This window comes from Hypanus sabinus, chromosome 23 (assembly GCF_030144855.1).
Source record: "Hypanus sabinus isolate sHypSab1 chromosome 23, sHypSab1.hap1, whole genome shotgun sequence".
Classification (NCBI taxonomy): Eukaryota; Metazoa; Chordata; class Chondrichthyes; order Myliobatiformes; family Dasyatidae; genus Hypanus; species Hypanus sabinus.
Window position 1 is genome coordinate 10,134,521 of NC_082728.1, and position 23,257 is coordinate 10,157,777.

At 48.5% G+C, this 23,257-nt stretch overlaps 1 protein-coding gene across 8 annotated transcripts in view; it reads right to left on the reverse strand.

Annotated features, from left to right (window-relative positions):
- The window catches only part of gcgra (glucagon receptor a), a 115,837-nt gene that overhangs the window by 88,035 nt on the left and 4,545 nt on the right, over positions 1 to 23,257 (reverse strand). The window contains exon 1 of one of the 8 annotated variants that reach the window (XM_059948340.1): positions 2,626 to 3,035. The exons of 2 other annotated variants lie outside the window; for them this stretch is intronic. The gene's annotated coding sequence lies outside the window, so the exon portion shown is untranslated. Of the gene's footprint in view, positions 1 to 1,930; positions 2,221 to 2,446; positions 2,468 to 2,625; positions 3,036 to 23,257 lie in introns of those variants that run through there. 5 more of the 8 variants (XM_059948336.1, XM_059948341.1, XM_059948339.1 and 2 more) reach the window with 5 other exon arrangements.

Sequence of the window (23,257 nt, forward strand, 5' to 3'; positions counted from 1 at the left end):
AATTGATCTTAAAGTAGGTTAAAAGTCAGCACAACATCATGGGCCGAAAGGCCTGTATTAAGCTGTATTGGTCGAAATTCTACTGTACGTTCATACAACTGGCATTCATTCGTAAATTACTTGTATTTGTTTTATAAATTTCGGGCGTTTAGATATAATGACATTCAAGTCCCTCTGAGAGTGAACACGGTAGAAATTTTTAACCGCTTTCCCCATTTTATGTGTCAAGAGAAAGACTCATAATCTTATATCTCTCAGAACATGGGAGACGATTTGGAAAACTTAAACCGTCCAAGCTGGCTCTCGATTCCCTTCTACACATACGCTTCTCCCCATAAGCTATTCTCTCAAGTCAAGTCAAGTCAGTTTTTCTTGTCATTTCGACCATAACTGTTGGTACAGTACACAGTAAAAATGAGACAATGTTTTTCAGGACCATGGTGCTACATGAAACAATACAAAAACTACACTGAACTACGTAAAAACAACACAAAAAACTACACTAGACAACAGACCTACCCAGGACTGCATAAAGTGCTCAAAACAGTGCAGGCGTGACAATAAATAATAAACAAGACAATAGGCACAGTAGAGGGCAGTAAGTTGGTGTCAGTCCAGACTCTGGGTATTGAGGAGTCTGATGGCTTGGGGGAAGAAACTGTTACACAGTCTGGTTGTGAGAGCCCGAATGCTTCTCGCCCGCGACCTCGCCTCCAGCCACCACCTCACGCCAGGAATATATATTTTAACGGTAGTCAATTAACCCACCAGCATCTCTTTGGGAATTTGGGAGCAAACCGGGGCACGCGGAGGAAAGCCACGCGGACACTGGGCGAACACGCAAACCCCACACGGACAGCACGGAGATCAGAACCGAGCCTGTGTCTCCGCCGTTGAGGTAGGCCTTCCTCTCCATCTCTTCATAACTCACTCTGCGGCCCAGAGCAACACACACACACACGCACACAAAATACCGGGGGACTCCGCGGATCCGGCAGCATCCATGGAGGGGAATGAACAGTCGATGCTTCGGCCGAGTCTCTTCATCAGACCTGAGTCTTGCATTTATATGTAGACACAAGAAGCTGCAGATGCCTGGGAGGATAGGACCATCTCCTATGGGAATGCTAGATACCTGCTTGCTTTAAGTCGGCAGCGACCCTGGGTAACGGCGGGGGCGGAGCTGTAGTGTGGCGGTGAAGGTAACTCCTTACAGGGCCAGTGATGGAGGTTCAATTCGCGCCACAGTCTGCAAGGAGCTTGTACGCTCTCCCTGTGATTTCCTCCGGAATCTTCGATTTCCTCCCAAATTCCAATCACACGCTGATTAGGGTCAGTAAATTATGGGCAATACACCGCCCCCCCCCCACACATCCCCGGACTGTGTTGGTCGTTGACGCAAAGGGTTAATTTCGCTGCAAGTTTTCAATAATCGTGCGACAAATAAAGCCGATCTTTAGTCAGTGGGGTGGGCTGGGCGGGGACGTCAGTTATTTTACCCAAACTACACTCAGGTAAAGCTGACACTGGAAACGGCCAGAAATAAGGGGTGTCCGAGAAAGATTCCTGCAAGAAACTGAATGTCTCCGCCCGATCTGCCGAGTGTTCCCAACATCTTCTGGGCGTGCGTGAGGAATGTGATCGGTCCGATCTAATCCAGGTCCTGATGAAAGGTCTCGGCCCGTAACTAGTCCTCCCCATAGTTGCTGTCTGACCTGCCGCTTTCCTACAGCACTAATCCGACCAGGTCGGAGTTCATGTATTGTGCGTTTCAGTTGTGTTCATCAGTTGGTTGTGGCCGTGCCAAAGACAGGGAGAGAGAACATAAACAAGTCTCATCGCGTCCTGATGAAAGGGAATGTGGGCCCTCCCTGGCGGAGAACACCGCCCCCCCCCCCCCACACACACACACACGCCGTTCCGCCCGAACCTCAGTTGCAGATTCGATGGACAGCCGCTGCACACAAACGCATCCCGTACAAGTTCTGCGCGTCTCTGACACGCAGTGACCCCCGAGCGGGTGCGCACCTGTTGCCCGGCCGGAGAGACGCCGGGCCCGAGCTCCGCAAGGGAGGAAGCTGGGGATGCAGACCGAACACTGGCTGCACTCGTCCACGGCGCCGTCAGTCCGTCACCTCTGACTCACTGTTTACCAATGGCACAACCGGCACCTCTTTCCCGTTCCGGCTTCTCTGGTTCAATACGACCCCATCAGAAGAGGTTGCCCTAGCACACACACCATTTGTAATGCAGGAGAGAGAGAGACAGACAGGAGGGTATTTAGCCTCAACCCCCTTCCGCCTTTCAAGATGGTCTTCGGCCTTTCTCTGTATCGGCCCCGCACCCTTCGACAGCTCCAGTTCTCTAAACTCCTCCAAACACCCCCCCCCCAAGATTTTAAATAAACATTGCTTCCTATTTCTGGCGGAGAGTTTTATATTCTTACCGCTGAGGGTAGACGCGCCCCCAACTTCACCCCTGAACGCAAAGATGCATACACTCAGCGGGTCAGGCAGCCCAGAGGGAGAGGGGTACCCAGCGTTACCGTTTCCAATCCATGGGCCAACTGAAAGTGACTTTTCCCTCCCAGTATCTTGAAAAACTTCAATTAAATCGCCACTTAACTGTTCCGGGGAACACGACTCTGGTCTGTGTGAACTTTGCACATAATTCAAGAGCTGCGTCCAGACACCAATCCGGGAAATTTTCGGATTCCCAAAGCAACGCGGGGCGACTTCACCGAGGAAGACGGACTCGAAAGTTCGCGGTCGGCAAGCTCTCTCCCGGTCTACTGACACATTTGTAAGTGGGGAACCTCATCGAATAAGCAACTCAGCGGGACAGGGAGCAATCCACCTGCACAGCATCTGGGAGCGTGGACAAGTTCAGCGTCTCCCCGAGGTCAGCGCTGCTCCCGAAAGTCTCCGCCCAACACCCCGCCCATCTCACTCCGTGTAACCCTCCCGTCGCTGGATCTCCTCACCGGCTTCCTCCCAAGTGTCCGGTTCGCCCCCAGCTCCGCGCTGCGCCGGCTGGCCGGACACCGGTAACCGGGCCAGATAGACGGGGTGGGGGGGGGGGGCAAGGCAGCCTGCTCGCCTTGGCCCACGTACAGCGAACCCAGCGCCCGGGGGCAAAAGATGCGGGAATCTTGGAACAATCTGCTGAAGGGACTCAGCGGGCCGATCGGGGAAAGGAATCAGTAGAAACTACAGGGGAAGGAGAGGGTCGCACTGATCACTCCCCGGCGGAGGAAGTTGGCTACTTGTTCCTTTCCCTCCACAGATGCTGATCGGCGCGCTGAGTTCCTGCGGCGGATCGTCGCTCTCGGTAAAACCCCTCCCGGTCTGAGTGTCTCGCTTAGGATATCCCCCCGACCTAAACGCTCCCTTGTGTAAAGTACACTGCGCAGTCGATGAACAACCGCTCTCCCAGCAAGATCCCCCGGGATATCCTGATTAGCCCCGTCCCCGGGACACTCCCGATTCTGGCTTGCAGCAAACACCGACCGGCCCCTCACAGCGCGGAGGCTCCGGGAGCGGAGAGTACCCTCTCCCCAGGCGCCGAGGGTGGCTTCGCCGGCCAGGAGGCGGCAGCGAGGCCCCGAGAATGCCCGGCGCTGCCCACTAACCCGAGGGCGAAGGAGAGTGATTGGGTAGGGACGTTTAGAGAGCCCGTCCCCCGCCCCCCACCCGCAGGTGGCAACTTTTAACCTATAAACTTGTGCTCGGAACCCAACCAAGGCCATTCGTCCCATCAAGGCTGCCGCAAATCCCTTCCCACTGTCGTTTCATCCGCCCGAGGCTCGTACATTACAACGTGTCACCCGAGAATATTCAGAGCACGAGAGGAGGCCAGTCAGCCCAGTAACCATGTACTAACCCATTGTAAGAGCAATTCGGTTAGCCCCACTCTCCCACAGTCCGTTCGATGCTTCTGCAGTTCTTGGCAGCCACAAGCGAATTCCCCTCCATCTCTACCCGGGCAGGGCTGAATATTCGCCGGGTACAAAGGTTTTCCGACCGTTTTGTTACTTCCATTTCTCGTCCCCAGTCTTGGCTCCTCCGGACCAGTCTGTCTCCGTATCTGCTCTGTATACGCCCAATGCAAAATCTAAGCCCCTCGCTCAGATCTCACAAACCCCCTCTTCTCCAGCCCTTCTGCAGAACTGAACTTCTCCATCTCTAAAATCTTTTGTACCTTCTCTGAAAACCTTAAAACATAGGAACAGAAACATCGAGTCAATCGTGGCGGACTTATGATCCTTTTCAACCCCATTCTCCCGCCCTCACCCCCTAATCTTTCATGCTCTTAATAATCAAGAACCTGTCAACTTCCTATCTAAATATACCCGATGATGTGCCCTGCACAACCGCTGTGGCAATGAATTCCACAGATTCACTACCCTCTGGCCCTGTAGTTCGACGTGTGGCGCGTTCAGAGATGCTCTTCCACACACCACAGTTGTAATGTGAAGTTATTTGAGTTCCTGTCGCCTTCCTGTCAGCTTGAACCAGTCTGGCCACTCTCCTCTGACCTCTCTCATTAACAAGGTGTTTTCACCCACAGAACTGCTGCTCACTGGATGTGTTGGGTTTTTTTAAAAAAAAATTCACCCCATTCTCTGTAAATTCCAGAGATTGTTGTGTGTGAAAATCCCAGGAGATCAGCAGTTTCTGCCAATACTCAAACCACCCCGTCTAGTACCACCAACCGACAAAAGTCACATTTGTAATTTATTTCATTTAGCAATGTGATAGGAGTAAAATGTGATCACTTGGATCACATTTCTTCCCCATTGTGATGTTCGGTCTGAACAACAACTGAACCTCTTGACCATGTCAGCATGCTTTTAATCATTGAGTGGCTGCAACGTGATTGGCTGATTAGATAACTTGCTTTAACAAACAGGCATGCCGAATAAAGTGGCAATCAGGTGTCCGTCCCCATTTGTATTATGTCCTGTGCTCTCTGGTTTCTATTGTCTCTACCAAAGTCTAATGTGTCATGTTTCTCCAGCATTGCTTTACCTGCCAGCTGGCTGCCTTCCTGGTCCATTAACAGTCTGCTACGCTTCTAGCTATTGTCTCACTTGCAAATTTGGAAGCTCTACTATGTACACACAAGGGCTTGGGAAAATAGGAGCAGGTGTAGGCCACCAGCCCCCTCAAACCTGTCCCACCATTCACCTAAGCTGGCCCTCACCCCTCTTCTGCATCACTTTCCCGTGACCCAATCCCTTCATCCATCAGATACTGTGTGCAGTTTTGCTCACCTACCTACTTGGACTTGAGGACCTGACGTACAGGGAAAGATTGAATAGGTTAGGACTTTATTCCCCTGGAGCCTGGGAGAATGAGACGAGATTTGACAGAAGTATGCAAAATGATGAAGGATATAGATTAGGGTAAATTCAAGCAGGCTTTTTCCACTGAGGTTGGGTGAGATTAGAACTAGAGGTCATGGCTAAGGGTGAAAGGTGAAATGTTTAAGGGGTACATGAGGAGGAACTTCTTTACTCAGCGGGCGGTGAGGGCGTGGAACGAGCTGCCAGCGCAAGTGATGGAAGTGGGCTCAATTTCAACATTTGAGATAAATTTGGATACGTTTCTGGATGGGAGAGGTATGGAGGGCTATGGTCTGGGTGCAGGTCAATAGGATTAGGCAGAATAATAGTTTGGCATGGAGTAAATGGGCTGAATGGCCTGTTACTTTGTTGCAGTGTTCTTTGACTCTACAATTCTGTTTCACCTTAAACATATCTAATGATCTGGCCCCCACCACCCTGCAGGCAGAGAATTCGAAACTCTCACATTCCTCTGAGTGGAACAATTTTTACCTTCCTTAGTCTTACAGAACTACCCAACCCTTGTGGATCTGTCCTCGTGTTTGTGACTCTCTCACTAATGAAAATATTACAACATCTACTCTGTCAAGCTCCCTTGGGATTAAAAAAAACGTTCAGAGAAGTCCGACCCTCATCTTCTGAACTCTCTAACTGTCCAGCCTCTCTTGGGCTGGAGATACAGAGGCAGCAAGTCCTGAGGTTAGAGGCCTGTGTGTGTGTGTGTGTGTGTGTGTGTGTGTGTGTGTGTGTGTGTGTGTGTGTGTGTGTGTGTGTGTGTGTGTGTGTGTGTGTGTGTGTGTGTGAGTGTGTGTGTGTGTGAGTGTGTGTGAGTGTGTGTGTGTGTGAGTGTGTGTGTGTGTGTGTGTGTGAGAGGGGTTTGGGTGGTGGGTAGGGGTGTGTATGTGTTTGAGGTGGTGGGAGGGGGTGTGGTTGTGTGTGTGTGAGAGAGGGGTTTGGGTGGTGGGAGATATGGGAAAGGAACTTGTTTTGCTGTGGTTGTGTGTAAGAGAGAGGGGTTTGGGTGGCGGGTAGGGGTGTGTATGTGTTTGAGGTGGTGGGAGGGGTGTGTTTGTGTGTGAGAGAGAGGGGTTTGGGTGGTGGGTAGGGGTGTGTATGTGTTTGAGGTGGTGGGAGGGGGTGTGGTTGTGTGTGTGAGAGATAGGGGTTTGGGTGCTGGGTAGGGGTGTGTGTGTTTGAGGTGGTGGGAGGGGGTGTGGTTGTGTGTGTGAGAGAGAGGGGTTTGGGTGGTGGGTAGGTGTGTATGTGTTTGAGGTGGTGGGAGGGGTGTGTTTGTGTGTGAGAGAGAGAGGTTTGGGTGGTGGGTAGGGGTGTGTATGTGTTTGAGGTGGTGGGAGAGGGTGTGTTTGTGTGTGAGAGAGGGGTTTGGGTGGTGGGAGGGGGTGTGTATGTGTTTGAGGTGGTGGGAGGGGGTGTGGTTGTGTGAGAGAGAGCGAGGGGTTTGGGTGCTGGGTAGGGGTGTGTATGTGTTTGAGGTGGTGGGAGAGGGTGTGTTTGTGTGTGAGAGACAGGGGGTTTGGGTGGTGGGAGGGGGTGTGTATGTGTTTGAGGTGGTGGGAGGGGGTGTGGTTGTGTGAGAGAGAGAGGGGTTTGGGTGGCGGGTAGGGGTGTGTATGTGTTTGAGGTGGTGGAAGGGGGTGTGGTTGTGTGAGAGAGAGAGAGAGGGGTTTGGGTGGTGGGTAGGGGTGTGTGTGTTTGAGGTGGTGGGAGGGGGTGTGTTTGTGTGTGTGAGAGAGAGGGGTTTGGGTGGTGGGCAGGGGTGTGTGTGTTTGAGGTGGTGGGAGGGGGTGTGTTTGTGTGTGTGAGAGAGAGGGGTTTGGGTGGTGGGAGGGGGTGTTTGTGTGTGTGAGAGAGAGGGGTTTGGGTAGTGGGTAGGGGTGTGTATGTGTTTGAGGTGGTGGGAGGGGGTGTGGTTGTGTGAGAGAGAGAGAGAGAGAGAGAGAGAGGGGTTTGGGTGGTGGGTAGTGGTGTGTATGTGTTTGAGGTGGTGGGAGGGGGTGTGGTTGTGTGTGAGAGAGAGGGGTTTGGGTGGTGGGTAGGGGTGTGTTTGTGTGTGTGTGTGAGAGGGGTTTGGGTGGTGGGTAGGGGTGTGTGTGTTTGAGGTGGTGGGAGGGGGTGTGGTTGTGTGTGTGTGTGTGTGAGAGGGGTTTGGGTGCTGGGTAGGGGTGTGTGTGTGTTTGAGGTGGTGGGAGGGGGTGTGTTTGTGTGTGTGAGAGAGAGGGGTTTGGGTGCTGGGAGATATGGGAAAGGAGCTTGTTTTGCTGTGGTTGTCTCATTCTGTTCTGTTGTTTTGTTGTTGCTGCTGCTCGTGTTGTTCTGCTCAACATTGTGGGCATGCTGTGTTGGCACCGGAATGTGCCGGCTGCACCCTGGGGTGTGTTGGATGTTTCCACAAACATCACATTTCATATTTGGACGTACAAATCTAAATCTAGCGATAAGGCAGCCTCTCACCCCAGGAATACTCAAGTCCAAACACCCGTCAAGAACGGTGTTGATTCTTGTACCAGTGAAAACTTCTTGTCAGTAAGAAAAACAGCCTTTCACTTGTACCTCATGTAACTTGGCAAATTTTCCATCCACACAATTGTAATTAACCAGTAATTAACACAACTATGCTGTACTGCAGAATATAACCTCCCCAGTAATTCAGAAGATAGAAGGTCAGTTTTATTTGTCATGTGTACATCGAACCACACAGGGGAATGTGTCATTTGTGCCAAATCAGATCAACGAGGATTATGCAGGGGACATCTGGCAAGTGTCGATGTGCTTCGGGCGACACAACTGCTAACCCTAACCCATGTGTTTGGACTGTGGGAGAAAACCATAGCACTTGGAGGAAACCTACACGGTCACAGAGAGAACGTACAAACTCCTTACAGACAGCAGTGAGAACGGAATACCATTCGGTGACCAGCAATTGCGTTGAAAAGCAATTGTGCTGTACACATTGAGTTGAATTAGAGATTGGAACAGCCCCAGTAATTAACACGCAATGTGCCACATTAGAGAATAGACTCTCCCCAATAGTTAGCACACTGTGCTGTATCAGAGAATACGATATCCTCACTAAGTAACAAATCTTGTGCTGTACTAAAGGAAACAACCTCCACAATAATTAACACACACAGTGACATATTAGAGAATGTAATATTCTCTAATATGTCACTCAGTAATTAACTCACTGTTTTATTAGAGAAAGTAATACCGGCATAAACACTTTATGTAAATCACAAACACAAGAAATTCTGCAGATGCGGCCAATCCAAGTTAACACACACAAAATGCTGGAAGAACTCAGCAGGTCAGGCACCATCCCAGGAAAAGAGTAAACAGTTGAAGTTTTGGTCCGAGAGCCTTCTTCGGGGCTTTATGTAAAGTGGCAAATGGCAGATGGAACAAATTTCACGACATATGCCAGTGATATTAAACCTGACTCTGAATACAGTGCAGGGAAGGGCACAGCCATACACTTTGGTAGAAGAAATAGAGACAAATTCTATCTTACAAATGGGGAACAAATTCAGAAACTGGAAATGCAAAGGGACTTGGGAGTCCTAGTGCAGGATTCCCTAGAGATTAATTTGTACGTTCAGATGGTGGTAAGAAGGCAAATGTAATGTTAGAATTCATTTTAAGAAGACTAGAATATAAAAGCAAGGATATAATGCTGAGGCTTTTTAAGGCACCAATCGAGCTACAGTTGGAATATTGTGTGCAGTTTTGGGCCCCTTTTCTAAGAAAAGATGAGCTGGCATTGGAGAGGGTCCAGAGGGGGCTTACAAGAATAAGAGGGTGAATGTATGAGGTCTAGAGTTTAGAAGAATGGGGGTGGGGGGGGAATCTTATTGAAACCTACTGAATATTGAAGGGCCTAGATAGAGTGGGTGTGGAGAGGATGTTTCCAATTGAGCAAGAGTCCAGGACCAGAGGGCAGAGATTCAGAATAGATGCCCCTTTAGAACAGAGATGAGAAGGAGTTTCTTTAACCAGAGGATGGTGAATCTATGGAATTCATTGCCATAGACAGCCGTGGAGACCAAGTCATGGGGTATTTATTTTTAAAAAGAGGTTGACAGGTTCTTGATTAGCAAGGGTGTCAAAAGTTATGGGGAGAAGACAGGAGAATGGAGTTGAGGAGGTTAATACGTCAGCAGTGATCGAATGATCAAATGAGCAGACTCAATGGGCCAAATGCTCCTATATCTAATGATTTCATAATCAATGTAAGAGTACTCAATGCCTTCAATAACTATTGAAGAAAGTAATTAGCCCAATAACAGCCTGCTGAATTAGAAAATGCACCCTGCCTATTAATTAATGCACTTTGTTCTACATTAGACAAACTTTCTCCAGTCCTTAGCAGACACTGCCTTGTACAAGAGAGGCCACTCCTGGTAATTAACCAGATTTCCCTTCCCCTGTGATTAACACATTCTGTCCAGTTTTAGAGAGACACCTATGCAGAGGGATAGCTCACTGTTGTTGTCACAGAGGGTAAGGCACACTGTCCTGTACAGTATTGGAGTGGCTTACCTTAATCATTAATGCACAATATTGTACACTAGAGAACGTCATCTGCCCCACTTAGTCCTATGTTAGCCCCTCCCTCTGGCTCCCAGATGCCCATCAGTGAGAAATAAAGTTGCACTATTAAAATAATTAGTGGATTCGAAGGTTGATTTTAAAACATATTTATTAACTTCAGGAAAACCTTTTCTCTATCATTTGAAAAATACTTTGTCCACAATAATTAAATCTGACAGTGCTCAGAGGAGAGATGAGGTACTTTAACTGGAATTTAATAGTGACAGGGGCAGGAACTGGTCAATGTAACAAACCCTCCCTGAACTAAGTCTCCATTACCTGAAGTTAAGATGTTAAGGACTTGAAAAGACAGGGAAAGGGTCCTCATGTTCACTACTGCTCACAGACCTGAGGGACACAGAGAGATATACCCAGGAAGCAGGTGGTCCTGCACTGATGGTCAAGTAGCTATCTATACACCAATCCCATCCCTACTCACCCCCCCTTTCCATCACCTCTCTCAGATTCTACCATTTGCCTACCTACACACTAAATACTATTTACAGTGTCCAATTAATCTGCCAACTGCGGTGCAGGAAATGGATGGAATTTTTTCTATCACTGAGTTTACCAAGCACCCCTTAATGGCTCCACCGCAGTGTTTTAGCTGCCCTTTCTACAGTTGTAATCCCTGCAAGCAACGTTCCTTTACAGCTGCTGGACCAACCATTGCTCTGAGCAGGAAATACTCACACAGTCTGAAAAGTACACGGCACTTTAATTTTTAAAAATGATACAAAACAGGGGTTTCAAACTTCTTTATGTCACGGACCACCTGCCGTTAATCAAGAGATCCGTAGTTTGCAGGTTGGGAACCCCCAATATAAAGGAAAATTCCTGCTGTGTGGCAACGAGGCTATGTGTGCGGGAGCATTTCAGCTACCGTGTGGCTGCAATGGTGGCACAGCCCCTGACAGAAATTCATCATCACATTCCTTCAGTACAATGTAGCCACCAGCAGACTTGAGAGCTGTTCAGACCTCTTACATTATATCAGTAATTACAGGCTGAACGTCATTCTTTGCTCTTAAAAAAAAACCTTGCTACTATCACCAGGCAGAAAGTACAGAAGCCTTAGGTCCCAAACCATTAGGTTCAGGGGCAGCTATTGCTCGACAACCATCGGGCTCCTGAACCAGCATGGATAACTTCACTCACCTCAACTCCGATCTGACTCCGTAACCTGCAGACTCACTTTCAAAGACTGTATATCTCATGCTCTTGGTATTATTTATTCACTTTTACAATTATTATTTGTACAATTTGTCTTCCTTTGCATGTTGGTAGTCCATCAGTTTTTTATGTATAATTTTTTATATAAATTCTATTGTATTTATTTTCTAGTCAATTCCTGCAAGAAAATAAATCTCAAAGATGATGTATACAAACCTTGTACATTAGATTTACTTTGAACCTTGAATCCACCAGTAGAAGGTATGAGAGCCTCAGGACTCGCACCAGCAGGTTCAACAACAGTTACTACCCCTCAACTATCAGGCTCCTGAGCAAAAGGGGATAACTACACTCGTCTATTTCTGGCATTCCCACAACCGCTGGTCTCACTTTAAGGACTCTTTATCTTGTTATTTCATGCTTGTTATTTATTTATATTGAATTGACTTTATTTCTTACATCCTTCCTATACATGAGGAGTAAAAATCTTTACGCTACGTCCGTCCAAATGTGCAATTTATAGTAATTTATAATAAATAGTATGTACAACAGGACAGTCAATATAACATAGAAATACAATTGTATCAGCATGAATTAAGCAGTCTGATGGGCTGGTGGAAGAAGTTGTCTCGGAGCCTGTTGGTCCTGGCTTTTATGCTGCAGTACAGTTTCCTGGATGGTAATAGCTGGAACAGTTTGTAGTTGGGGGGACTCGGGTCCCCAATGACCATTTGGGCCCTTTTTACACACCTGTCTTTGTAAATATCCTGAATAGTGGGAAGTTCACATCTACGGATGCGCTGGGCTGTCTGCACCACTCTCTGCAGAGTCCTGTGATTAAAGGAGGGACAATTCCCATATGAGGCAGTGATACAGCCAGTCAGGATGCTCTCAGTTGTGCCCCTGTAGAAAGTTCTTAGGATCTGGGGGGTCATACCAAACTTCTTCAACCATCTGAGGTGAAAGAGGTGCTGTTGTGCCTTTCTCACCACACAGCTGGTGTGTACAGACCACCTGAGATCCTCGGTAATGTGGATGCCCAGGAACTTGAAGCTGTTCACCCTCTCACTCCCAGATCCACTGATGTCAACAGGGGTTAGCCCCTCTCCATTCCTCCTGTAATCCACAACCAGCTCCTTTGTTTTTGCGATGCTGAGGGAGAGGTTGTTTTCTTGACACCACTGTGTCAGAGAGATGACTTCTTCTCTGTCGGCTGCCTCGTTATTAATTGAGATTAGGCTAATCAATGTAGAGCCGTCAGCAAATTTAATTAGCAGATTGGAGCTGTGGGTGGCAACACAGTCATGGGTATGCAGAGAGTAAAGGAGGGGGCTTAGGACACAGCCCCGAGGAGCGCCTGTGTCGAGGGTCAGATGGGCAAATTTGCATATGCACTGTTGATTTTTGTTTATTGATCTTGTTTACAGTTACTGTTCTATAGATTTGCTAAATATGCTCGCAGGAAGATGAACCTCAAGGGTGGATGTCATGACATATTTGTACTTTGACAGTAAATTTTACTTTTAACTCTGAAGCCCTTGCACAGTCTTGAAGAGGGATGTCAAGTCATGTCAGACATTGTGTACAAGTAGCGTGAGGTACAGGTACCAGCAGCTTCACAGGCATAGTTTGATAGTAAATTTACTTTGAACTTTGAACGTGGGCACAGACAACACATAGAATACAGGTTATACATAAATTATACCATACAGTGAGAAAAAGATGACTCTGCAAACACAAGACCACAGGACAAAAACTGAGGAAACGAGCTACAAAAAATGCAAGTCTTTAGTGCACTGTAAGTGGGACCTGTTAGATGTTTTGGAATGTTTTTTGGATGAGTTAATGGAAAGATCATCTGCCTGATCACAAACAGATACTTTAATCTTAAAAGCAAACTATGATGAAATACCGGCTGATGGCTTCGAAGGTCACGGGTTGGTGAGCCGCAGGATTGGGTATTGTCCTGTTCTAGGCATTGCCGGTCAGTGTTTGTGCTGGCGCGGTGATTTGAACATCGACTGGCAATCAATGGCAACCGATAAAAGTAAGCAAACAGGCCACAGAGAACTGGGCAGGCGTGAGTCAGTCTGTGCTCCGCTGATCTGCACCAGGATACTCTGCGTTATGTGAGCAAAGGTTCATGGAACAATATGTCCATTTCTGAACTCAGCACCAAGGCCACGTCTTTGCCTCGCGACTCTGAATCAGAGGTTGTAGGGCTGCATCACACTCTAGGACAACAAGTATCTGCGCCAGAACCAAGTGAGCTGGACAGACAGAGGTACGGAGGCTTGGCTGAATTGGGAGGTAGAGCCAACAACAAGGGCAGGTGCCATGGGCAATGACTGTTCTTTCAATAGTACCATCATCAGACCTGCCCCAATGATCCACTCTTGCTGTCGGTGGGTGCAAGGCCATTCAGCCCATTGAGACTCTTCTACCACTGCCTGAAAGGTCTTGGCAACACTATAACTTAAAATGTTTTACAGTGCTAGCGATCAAAAAATCAGGTTTAAATCCACTGCTGTCTGCAAAGACATTGTGTATTTTCCCTTGACCACGTGGGTTTCCTCCAGGTGCTCCGGTTTCCTCCCACATTCCAAAGACGTACGAGTTCGGGTTAGTAAATTCTGGGCATGCTACGTTGGCACTGGAAGCATGGCAACACTTGCTGACCCCTTCAGCAAACAGAGACATAGAACACGACAGCACAAAAAGAGGCTCTTCGGCCCATCTAGCCCATGCCAAACCATTATTCTGCCTAGTCCTATCAACCTGCACCTGGACCGTTTTCGAACTGTGTTGCTCGCTGACGTGAAACGAAGTGGTTCACTTTCAATGTACATGTGATAAATAAAGCTAATCTTTAATCTTTTCAATGAACGGGATGGGTGCCCTGTCTTCACAGACTGCCTTTGAGACATATCCTGTGGCGTCTCTGAGCTGTCGATGACGGTTGCTGAACTTGAATCCAAAGTCCAAGGCCACTGTCCTGGAGGCATCACCGGTGAATTGCGTTCATCTGAACAGAGGAACAGTGCATCCTGTACTCCATCCAGACAGATCGTTTCATCATATCAGTGCGTTGAGAAAGCACAAAGGAAAACAACAAGATAATGCAGGAGTTGCAGAGAAAATGCTACGAGAGATAAATATTGCAAGTGGAAGGTCTATTCCAACTGAACTCCAACCCATTAAACAGGTAACAGGGCTGCACAGCTCAATTCCATCCACGTCACCAATTAACCTACTAACCAGCATATCTGTGGACTGTGGGAGGAAGCCCACGTGGTCACAGGGGGAACGTACAAACTCCTTACAGACTGTGGTGGGAAATTGAACCCCACATTAGCATCGGATTCCACCACTTACCTACGCCCCGGCATCAATTTACAGCGGGCAACCGAACGACCACCGGACTCGTCTTTGGGACGTGGAGAAAAACTCCGGGTGGGAAGACAAACCGGTGTTCAGCCCACCGCTCTGCTCCAGCCAAGATCGCCCACCCGGGCCCGTCCTGACTGATCCTTCCTCCATCAGGCAGCGGCTGCAGGAGTCCTGGGTGGATGCTGCCCGGCAGCCATCAGCTTCTTTTACGGGCTTTGACTCGCCTGGGCGCTGATCTGACCCTACAACCTATAGACTCGGTATCAGGACCCGGCAGCTTACGTCCCATGTGCTAGGGGTTTAATTCATTTTTAATTTGCACACTGAATGTTTGTAGATTGTGGTTTTTCATAGATTCTATTCTGTTACTTTGTCTTGTGAGTGCCTGCGAGAAGGTGAATCTCAGGGTCGGATATGGTATAGATTCTTTGATAATAGATTTACCCTGGTCCGGAGGTCCCGGCAGAAACATGCACGGTTGCACTCTCCGCCCGCGTCTCTGGGACGGTGAGGCGGCCGCGCCCCCGTGGGGGATCCGGCCTTTGCAGGTGGAAGCGCTGAACTCACAACACGCCTGCATTGTTGAGGGGGTCGTGGGATTACTGAAACAGCAGCTATCAGGGTGAAAGTTACCTTGGTAACTGCGGGAGTTCAACGTTGGCCCGCCCTGTGCGCTGACAGAGTCTGATAATATCACATTCCTGGTCTGCTTCGCCTCTCTCAACTCCACTCTTCTTGAGCAGAAACGTACACTCGCACATCAGGCATTTATCTTCCTGCACTTTGTCCGGAGTGTTTGAAATCTGCTCTGCTCCATTCCAGATACCAGCTCGGAGACCTTTCCCCCAGTGATATCACTTTAAGGGAATATCACAACCACCTCTTACTTTGAGCTGTGGTGTCTCAAAACACGAAAGGCCATTCAGCCCATTGTGCCAGCACCTGAAAACAGTCCAGTTTCCCTCCTCCACAGCTCTGCAACGATTCCCCTCCGACCCCCGCACGGGAAGGTAGAGGTTCGCGTAACGCTTTACAGCGCCAGCGACCCGAGTTGAATTCCCAACACTGTCTGTGAGGAGTTTGCATGCTCTCCTCGCGACCGTGTAGATTTTCTCCGGGCACTCTGGTTTCCTCCCACACCTGAAAAATGTATGGGTTAGTAGGTTAATTGATCAATTGGGTGTATTTGTACGGCATGGGCTCGGTGAGCCGAAAGCTAACTAAATAACTTACTACTATCCAGAGCACAACCATGATATTTGAATAAATAAGTTACCAGGTCCACTATACAAGGACCTCCATTATGGGTCAAGGACTAGACGGATTGGCTGCCTCCACCACGTGCGACATTTAAGGATATGAAGCCTCTTGTGTTGCTGCGTTTCACCCTGTCGAGTGTCATTGGGAGTGAGTTTATCCAGAGCACGGTTCCTCTGAGACACGTTCCTCTTTGTGTTTTCCATTCTGGTAGAAAGAGGTGCCGAGGAATCTAAAATTAATCCCTCGTCTCAGCTCTGTCCCCACATCCCATTTATAAACTTCAGCCACAAATATTTATCCAATTCAACTTTGCAAAAGGCGATGTCAGCTTCTCTCTGTCAGGGGGAAATTACTTCTAATCCCCTTGTTGGCAACATCAGTATCAAAGAGATCATCTCACTGAATCCTTAGGCGGGATCATCTGTCCCAGCAATATATTTAAAGGACACTTGGAATATTCTGTCTGTGCACTGGCTGACTGCGACACATTCCTAATCCTCCCAGGGTTCTGAAATCAAGCTGGAGAGCACAGGTTTGGGCTGAGAGAGGAGAGATTTAATTTTGGAACCCAAGGGCCAACTTTTCCACTCGGATATGTACTGTATGTGGAATGAGCTGCCAGAGGAAGTGGCTGAGGGAAGTGTATGGATGACAATCGAATCCACAGGTGACTGGAGGCCATAATCTTGTCCTGGGGTGAAGGGGCTGAGTGCTTGTGTGGATGGGAGGGAGGAACAGGACTGGTTTTGCTGCTGTAGTTGTGTTCTGTGTTGTTCTGCTGAGCATTGTGGGTGTGCTAAGTTGGCGCCAGGATATTTATCTCTTTATTTAGCGCTAAAACGCGGAATAGGCCCTTCTGGCCCACTCCAAGCCACGTTGACCCAGCAACCACCCCCCCCGCCTGAAAAACAGGATAAACCCTAACCCTAATCATAGGACAATATACAATGACCAATTAACCTACCCAGTACACCTTTGGACTGTGGGAGGAGCACCAGAGCACCCAGAGAAAACATACAGAGGCTCCTTACAGCACGGCACTGGAATTGAACTCTGACCTCTGGAGTGCCCAGATCTGTAATAGCGTCATGCTAACTGCTAAGCTGCCGCGGTGCCCAAAATGTGTGGCAATACTTGCAGGCTGCCCCCAGCACACCCTCGGATGTTAACGCAAATGACACACTTCACTGTGTGTTTCCATGAACACATGACAAATAAACTTAAATTGTGAACTGATAGGTACCTTGATAGGAAGGGTTTGGAGGAATACAGGTCAAACACGGGCAAAGGGGACCGGTTCCGCCAGGCCAGCGCACAGCGGTGAAGTGGTTTGCGCTACCCAGCGATTGACGATCGGGTTCAATTCCCACCGTTGCTTGTAAGGAGTTTGTACGTGACCTCCGTGACCTTGTCGGTTTCCTCCGTTTGCTCTGGTTTCCTCCCACAGTCCAAAGACCGACGATTGGGGTTAGTGAGTTACAGTCAAGCTCGCTGGCATTGTAAGTGTGGCGGCTCTTGCAGGCTGCCCAGCACAAGCTTCATTGACTGGACTGGAGGCCATTACATTTTGATGCATACGTGATCTTCTGTACCTTTTATCTTCGCTTTCTGGATGGCAATAAACGGGCATAATTACTGTCGGTCAATTGGAGGAAATGCTGTGACTTAGTTTGTTGTGAATTGACCCCAGTAAGTTACCAAACGATTCTTGAGCCCTTCAAATGACAGCTGGTGGGTGACACAACCCACCCGTTCAAGTCCCTGGTGTCAAGTGCAACAGGCACCGGCTATAGGGGCCACTTCAAACGGGCAATTCAGAGAATATGTTACTGTGCAGACCAGGATTTGCTCGCACTCACGTACAACATGACATCCAACGGTAAACACAGCTCCAAGCTGAGCTTCTGCGTCAGAGCTGCTTGAGTGGCCAATTATAATTGTTTGCTCATTTTATAAACAGTTCAAGGGGGGGGAGATAACTCTCCACTTCCCTGTGTGCTTGACTTTCTCCCTGCACTTCCCGTCAGGATACTGGAGACAGCTCCGGACCACACCAATTAGTCTGCAACATTGATCCAAGGTTGTTATTATAACCTGATTCCACTTCGTATTCTATCAGTAAAAACAAATCTGCCAGGCAGGGCAGGTTGGGCTTTCAGTAACACTGGCTGTCCACTCTCTCTACTCCTCTGATCATCTGCCAGTCAGGGTAGTTAGCCCTGAGGTGGACCCCCGAACCTGGAGGACTGGGAGACTACTTTTAGTCTAACCTCTGTCCTTTGACCTGTTTGGCATGGATGACTCTACCAAATCGTAAAGCCCTGACTCCAGCCAACAGAGCTTTCGGATCATTGAGGCACGCAACCCTCCAAACTTTATGACAGGTTCTTCTTGGAGGATATCATCTACTGCACCTCTATCAAGTCACCTCTGATCCTCCTCTCCAAAGAGAAAATCCCTCGCTCGCTCAACTTGTCCCCTTAAAGCATGCCCTCTGGTAAATCTCCCCTGTTCTAAAGCGTTCACATTCTTCCCATAATGAGGCGACTGGAACCAGAGTGTTTTCTAACCAAGTTTTTATAGAGCAGCAACATTACCGTGCAGCTCCTGAATTTAATCTCCTGACTCATTGCACCCTCTCAAATATGAAAGGCTGGGATAGAGTGGAGGTAGGGAGAGGGAGTCCACAAGGAGGAGAGCCTCAGAATAAAGGGATGTCGGTTTAGAGGAGGTACAATTTCTTAGGCGAGTGCTGGAGGCTGAGAACTGACCAGGAACCTACAAGCTCAGGACTCAGGACAGCTTCTATCCCATGGTTATCAGCCCCCGTACGGATGCAGTTATTTATCTCGTACCGTACACTGACACGTGCCATACAGCGAAATGCGGGGCTTCGTGCTGACAACCAGCACAGGGACACGCTGGGGGCAGCCCACAGGCCTCACAATCTACCTCGTTACGATCTCTTACCTGCTCTGCACTCTTTTGCTAGATTTCACACTTCATTCTGCATTATTACTTATTCTTTTTTATTTATTGAGATACAGCGCAGGATAGGACCCTTCAAGCCCAGCGACCGCTGATTTGACCCTAGCCTAATCACGGGACAATTTACAATGACCAATTAACCTTCCAGCGGGTGGACTGTGGGAGGAAACCGGAATAGCAGAGGAAACCCACACAGTCACGGGTAGAACGCACAAATTCCCTGACAGGCATCCATGGGAATTGAACCTGGGTGGCAATGGGCTAACCACTACCATGCTGTTTTATTTTATTCCATTTCAATGCTCCGTGTAATGAATAATCTAACTGAACAGTATGCTACCAGTTTATGCCATCCACAGTGCCCACCCAGCAAGTCCCAATGGCCTACATTTGGCCTATATCTCTCTGAACCTTGTAGGTTCCTGGTCAGTTCTCAGTGTGCCTATTCAGGTGCTTATTAAATGATACCTTTGCTCCTGCCTCAACAACTTCTATTGGCAGCTCATTCCATGTACTGTGTGAAATAGGTGCTCCTCAGATCCCCTCCCACACCCCAAATCTATGCCCCCTTGTTTTACATTCCCTCCTCTGGAGAAAAGACTACTACCAACCATCTTTTCTCTGCCTTTCATAATTTTAAACACTTAGACCATAAGATATAGGAGCAGAATTAGGCCATTTGGCCCGTCGAATTTGCTCCACCATTTCATCATGGCTGCTCCATTTCCCACTCAGTCCCAATCTCCTGCCCTCTCCCTGTAACCTTTCGTACCCTGACTAATCGAGAACCAATCTATAGGTTCTTGATCAGTCTATAAGACGACTTCTGGAAGGTCATCTCTCAGTCTCCTGTGTCCCAGGGAACAGAGACCCCTCCTGGTCAGCGTCAGATCCTCAAGTCCTCACAGATTTCCTGCTTTGCCTACCGAGTAACGGGGCCCCCAAAACCATACACAGTACTCCAAGTGCAGCCTCACCAATGACCAATGCCATTGGAAAGGGTACAGAGGAGATTTACCAGGATGCTGCCTGGTTTAGAGAGTATGGATTATGATCAGAGATTAAGGGAACTAGGGCTTTATTCTCTGGAGAGAAAGAAGATGAGAGGAGACATGATAGAGGTATACAAGATATTAAGAGGAGTAGACAGAGTGGACAGCCAATGCCTCTTCCCCAGGGCACCACTGCTCAATACAAGAGGACATGGCTTTAAGGTAAGGGGAGGGAAGTTCAAGGGGGATATTAGAGGAAGGTTTTTTACTCAGAGAGTGGTTGGAGCGTGGAATGCACTGCCTGAGTCAGTGCTGGAGGCAGACACAGTAGTGAAGTTTAAGAGACTACTAGACAGGTATATGGAGGAATTTAAGGTGGGGGGGGTTATATGGGAGGCAGGGTTTGAGGGTCGGCACAACATTGTGGGCCGAAGGGCCTGTAATGTGCTGTACTATTCTATGTTCTATCACAGCATACTGTCCCAACTCCTACATTCAATCGTCACACTGGAAATCTTGAGCAACACACACATGCACACACACAAGATGCTGGAGGAACTCAGCAGGTCAGGCAGCGTCTATGGAGGGGAACACTGGCTGTTTATTTCTCTTCATGGATGCTGCCTGACTTGCTGGGTCCTCCTATAGTCAGCGATGAATAGAATAAACGTCAGCCAGATAGAGCACAGTACATAGTAAATCTGAAAGAAAGGTACAGCTTGAAACATTGAGGAGGCCACTTAGCCCGAGCTATCCATTGTTACAAGAATCACTGATACTAAACCTACATCTAAACTCCTCCACTGCTCGGTGACGGACATCAACTATGAAGTCACAAAGCAACAGCGAAAGATTTTTATTTTTTTTAAAAATGAAAATAAAACGCCTGAAAATTGCAACTGATTTTCTGAGAGAAGGTGGACAAGAGGTGACTTGAGAGAGCTGTACAAGATGATAAGGGGCATAGGTCAAATGGACAGCCAGCGCTCTTATTCCAGTGCGGAAATGGCTAGTACAAGAGGGTCTAGGTTTAAGGTAACTGGAGGAGAGTATAGGGGGGAGGTGTCAGAGGTAGTGGGTTTCTTTTATACAGAGTGGTGGGTGCATGGAAATTGCTGCCAGGGGAGGTGGTGAAGGCAGATACATTAGGGACATTTAGGAGGCTCCTAGATAGGCACATGGATGAAAGAAAAGTGGAAGGCTGTGTGGGAGGGAAGGGTTGTCAAAGCGTTCGGACATGGCCCCAAGTGCAGAGAGAGGAAGAGAGACACTGAAGCGGGTCAACAGTTTACTGAGATTAATGAGAACTGTTGTAGAATTTAAAGGAAAAGAAAAACAATAAACACGAGGCTAACTAAAACTCTCAAACTGAAAGTTATTGCCAACACAGTGGCTGGAAGCCATAACTAGTATGAAATGAACACTATGCTCCTTAACAGCGTCAGTCACAAGAGTAGTCCTCTCTCCCGGACAAGCAGGGAGTGTAAATGTTGCTGTGTTTCTGGTCAAGTCTCGACAAGACTAGAATGGAAAGAAGGGAGTTAAATACCACCGGAATTAGCTGGAATGTGTACACTCACAAGCACAATTGCCAAACCTGTTCTGCAGCTCACCTACACAGGCATATAGATCCCACATCAGAGTTAGATTGATTTTAGAATAGGTTAAAAGGTCAGCACGGCATTATGGGCCAAAGAGCCTGTACTGTGCTGTGCTGTAATGTTCTGTAATCTCCAAATGTTCTTCAGAACTAGAAACCTGCCATGTTTACCCAGCCTGGCTGTAAGTGTGATCCCAGTGCAGTTCATGGTCTGGACACCAGTCCCAGGGCTGGAGCAGTCCTGGATCCAGTGTGTCCCCATCCCGTGCCCCCCCCCAGTGAAGGCCCAGGATTGGATTCAATGTGATTCCAACTGGATCCTACACTGGTTCCAGTGCAGCTCCAATGTGTTTCCAGTGCTGCCCCGGCACAGAGCTGGAACCAGTGCTGGTCTCTGTGCCGATTCCAGTGTAACTCCAGTGCTACACCCTGAGCTGGAGATGTCCAAACAGGCAAATTCTGAGCACCAGTGAGGGAGTCCTCCACCTTTCTGCTTGTGTCCTGGGGTCATCCCTCACCCATATCCATCCACCCTCTGAATAACCGAGGGAGTGGCTGCAAATCTTAAACACCAGAATTTAATAGGAAAGGACAGTCAAATGAAGGGAAAGAGGGCAGGAATTGGAGGGAAGTGATGGGCATGTCATAACGGCGGAGAGGAATAGAGAAAGAGCGAGAGGTCACCTGAAATGGGGGAGAAAAGCTGACAAAAGGTGGGGGAGTCAGAGAAATCCATGTTCAAGGTATCAGGATGGTGACTACCCAGACAGAATGCAAGATATTGCTCCTCCAATATTATTTGGCTCACCGTGACCACTCACCCAGCAATGGGGTTATGGTAGTCTGGGTCTTCCATCTGTGTGTACAAGTTGACGCAGCCCACTAATTTCTAGGTTTGGACCTATCCCAAGAATTCCTTTTAATGAGCTCTGGCATTTCCTTCCCACAGCAGTGATCCCTGACTGCTCCCAGGGATCAGGAGCTGTCTGCCGTCTGTTGCGGGGGTCAGCCAAGGAGTGGGCTCAGCAAAGCACGTCCTCTCTCCGCTACTGGGGTCGCTGGGTTTACGCAGTTTCCGGCACAGAGCGCTGGGCCTCCGTGCGATCGTCAACGGCAGCGTTGGAGAGGGCCAGACGGACAGGGAAGCTCTCCCATCCTTGGGCCAGGAGTTCTCATCTGAAAGGAGCCCATCAGACTGAGAGCATTCTCTTCGGTTCCATATGCCCAGAGTTCCCATGGCCATTCTGTCCATCGAGTCCAGGCCTGCTCATGCCAAGGGAAGTTTATAACGGACAGTTTACGTGACAAAGCTTTGGGATGTGGAAGAAACGCAGAGCAGTCTGATTTTGATTCACACTGGAGCCCAACAGTTAGACACAGAATGCGGAGGAACTCGACAGGTCGGGCAGCATCTATGGAGGGGAATAAACAGGTGATTTTTCAGGCCAAGACCTTTCACCGGGACTGGAAAGGACGGGGGAAGAAACCTGAATAAGGAAGTGGAGTAGTGAAAATAGGGGATATATCTCATGACACAATTCATGAAATTTGTTGTTCTGTGCCAGCAAATTCTGACACAAGCAAACTCTGCAAGTTATAAAAATTCTCAGCCTGACCTGCCGAGTTCCCCCGGCATTCTGTTTGTCTCCAGTGTGAATCAGGATCAGGCTGCTCTGTGTCCATCCCACATCCCAAAGCTTTGTCGAGAAAACTGTCCGTGGTGTGCACAGGCCAGCTACTGACGGAAGGGCTTATGGGATATCCGGGCAAATGGGATTTAAAATAAATTTGATGGAATGAATGGACTCGTTCAGTGACACGAGGAAATATCACAGGTGATCTCCTGGCCCAAAGATGGGTGGGCTTCCCTCTCTTACCCCCCTACGTATCTGTCCCTGT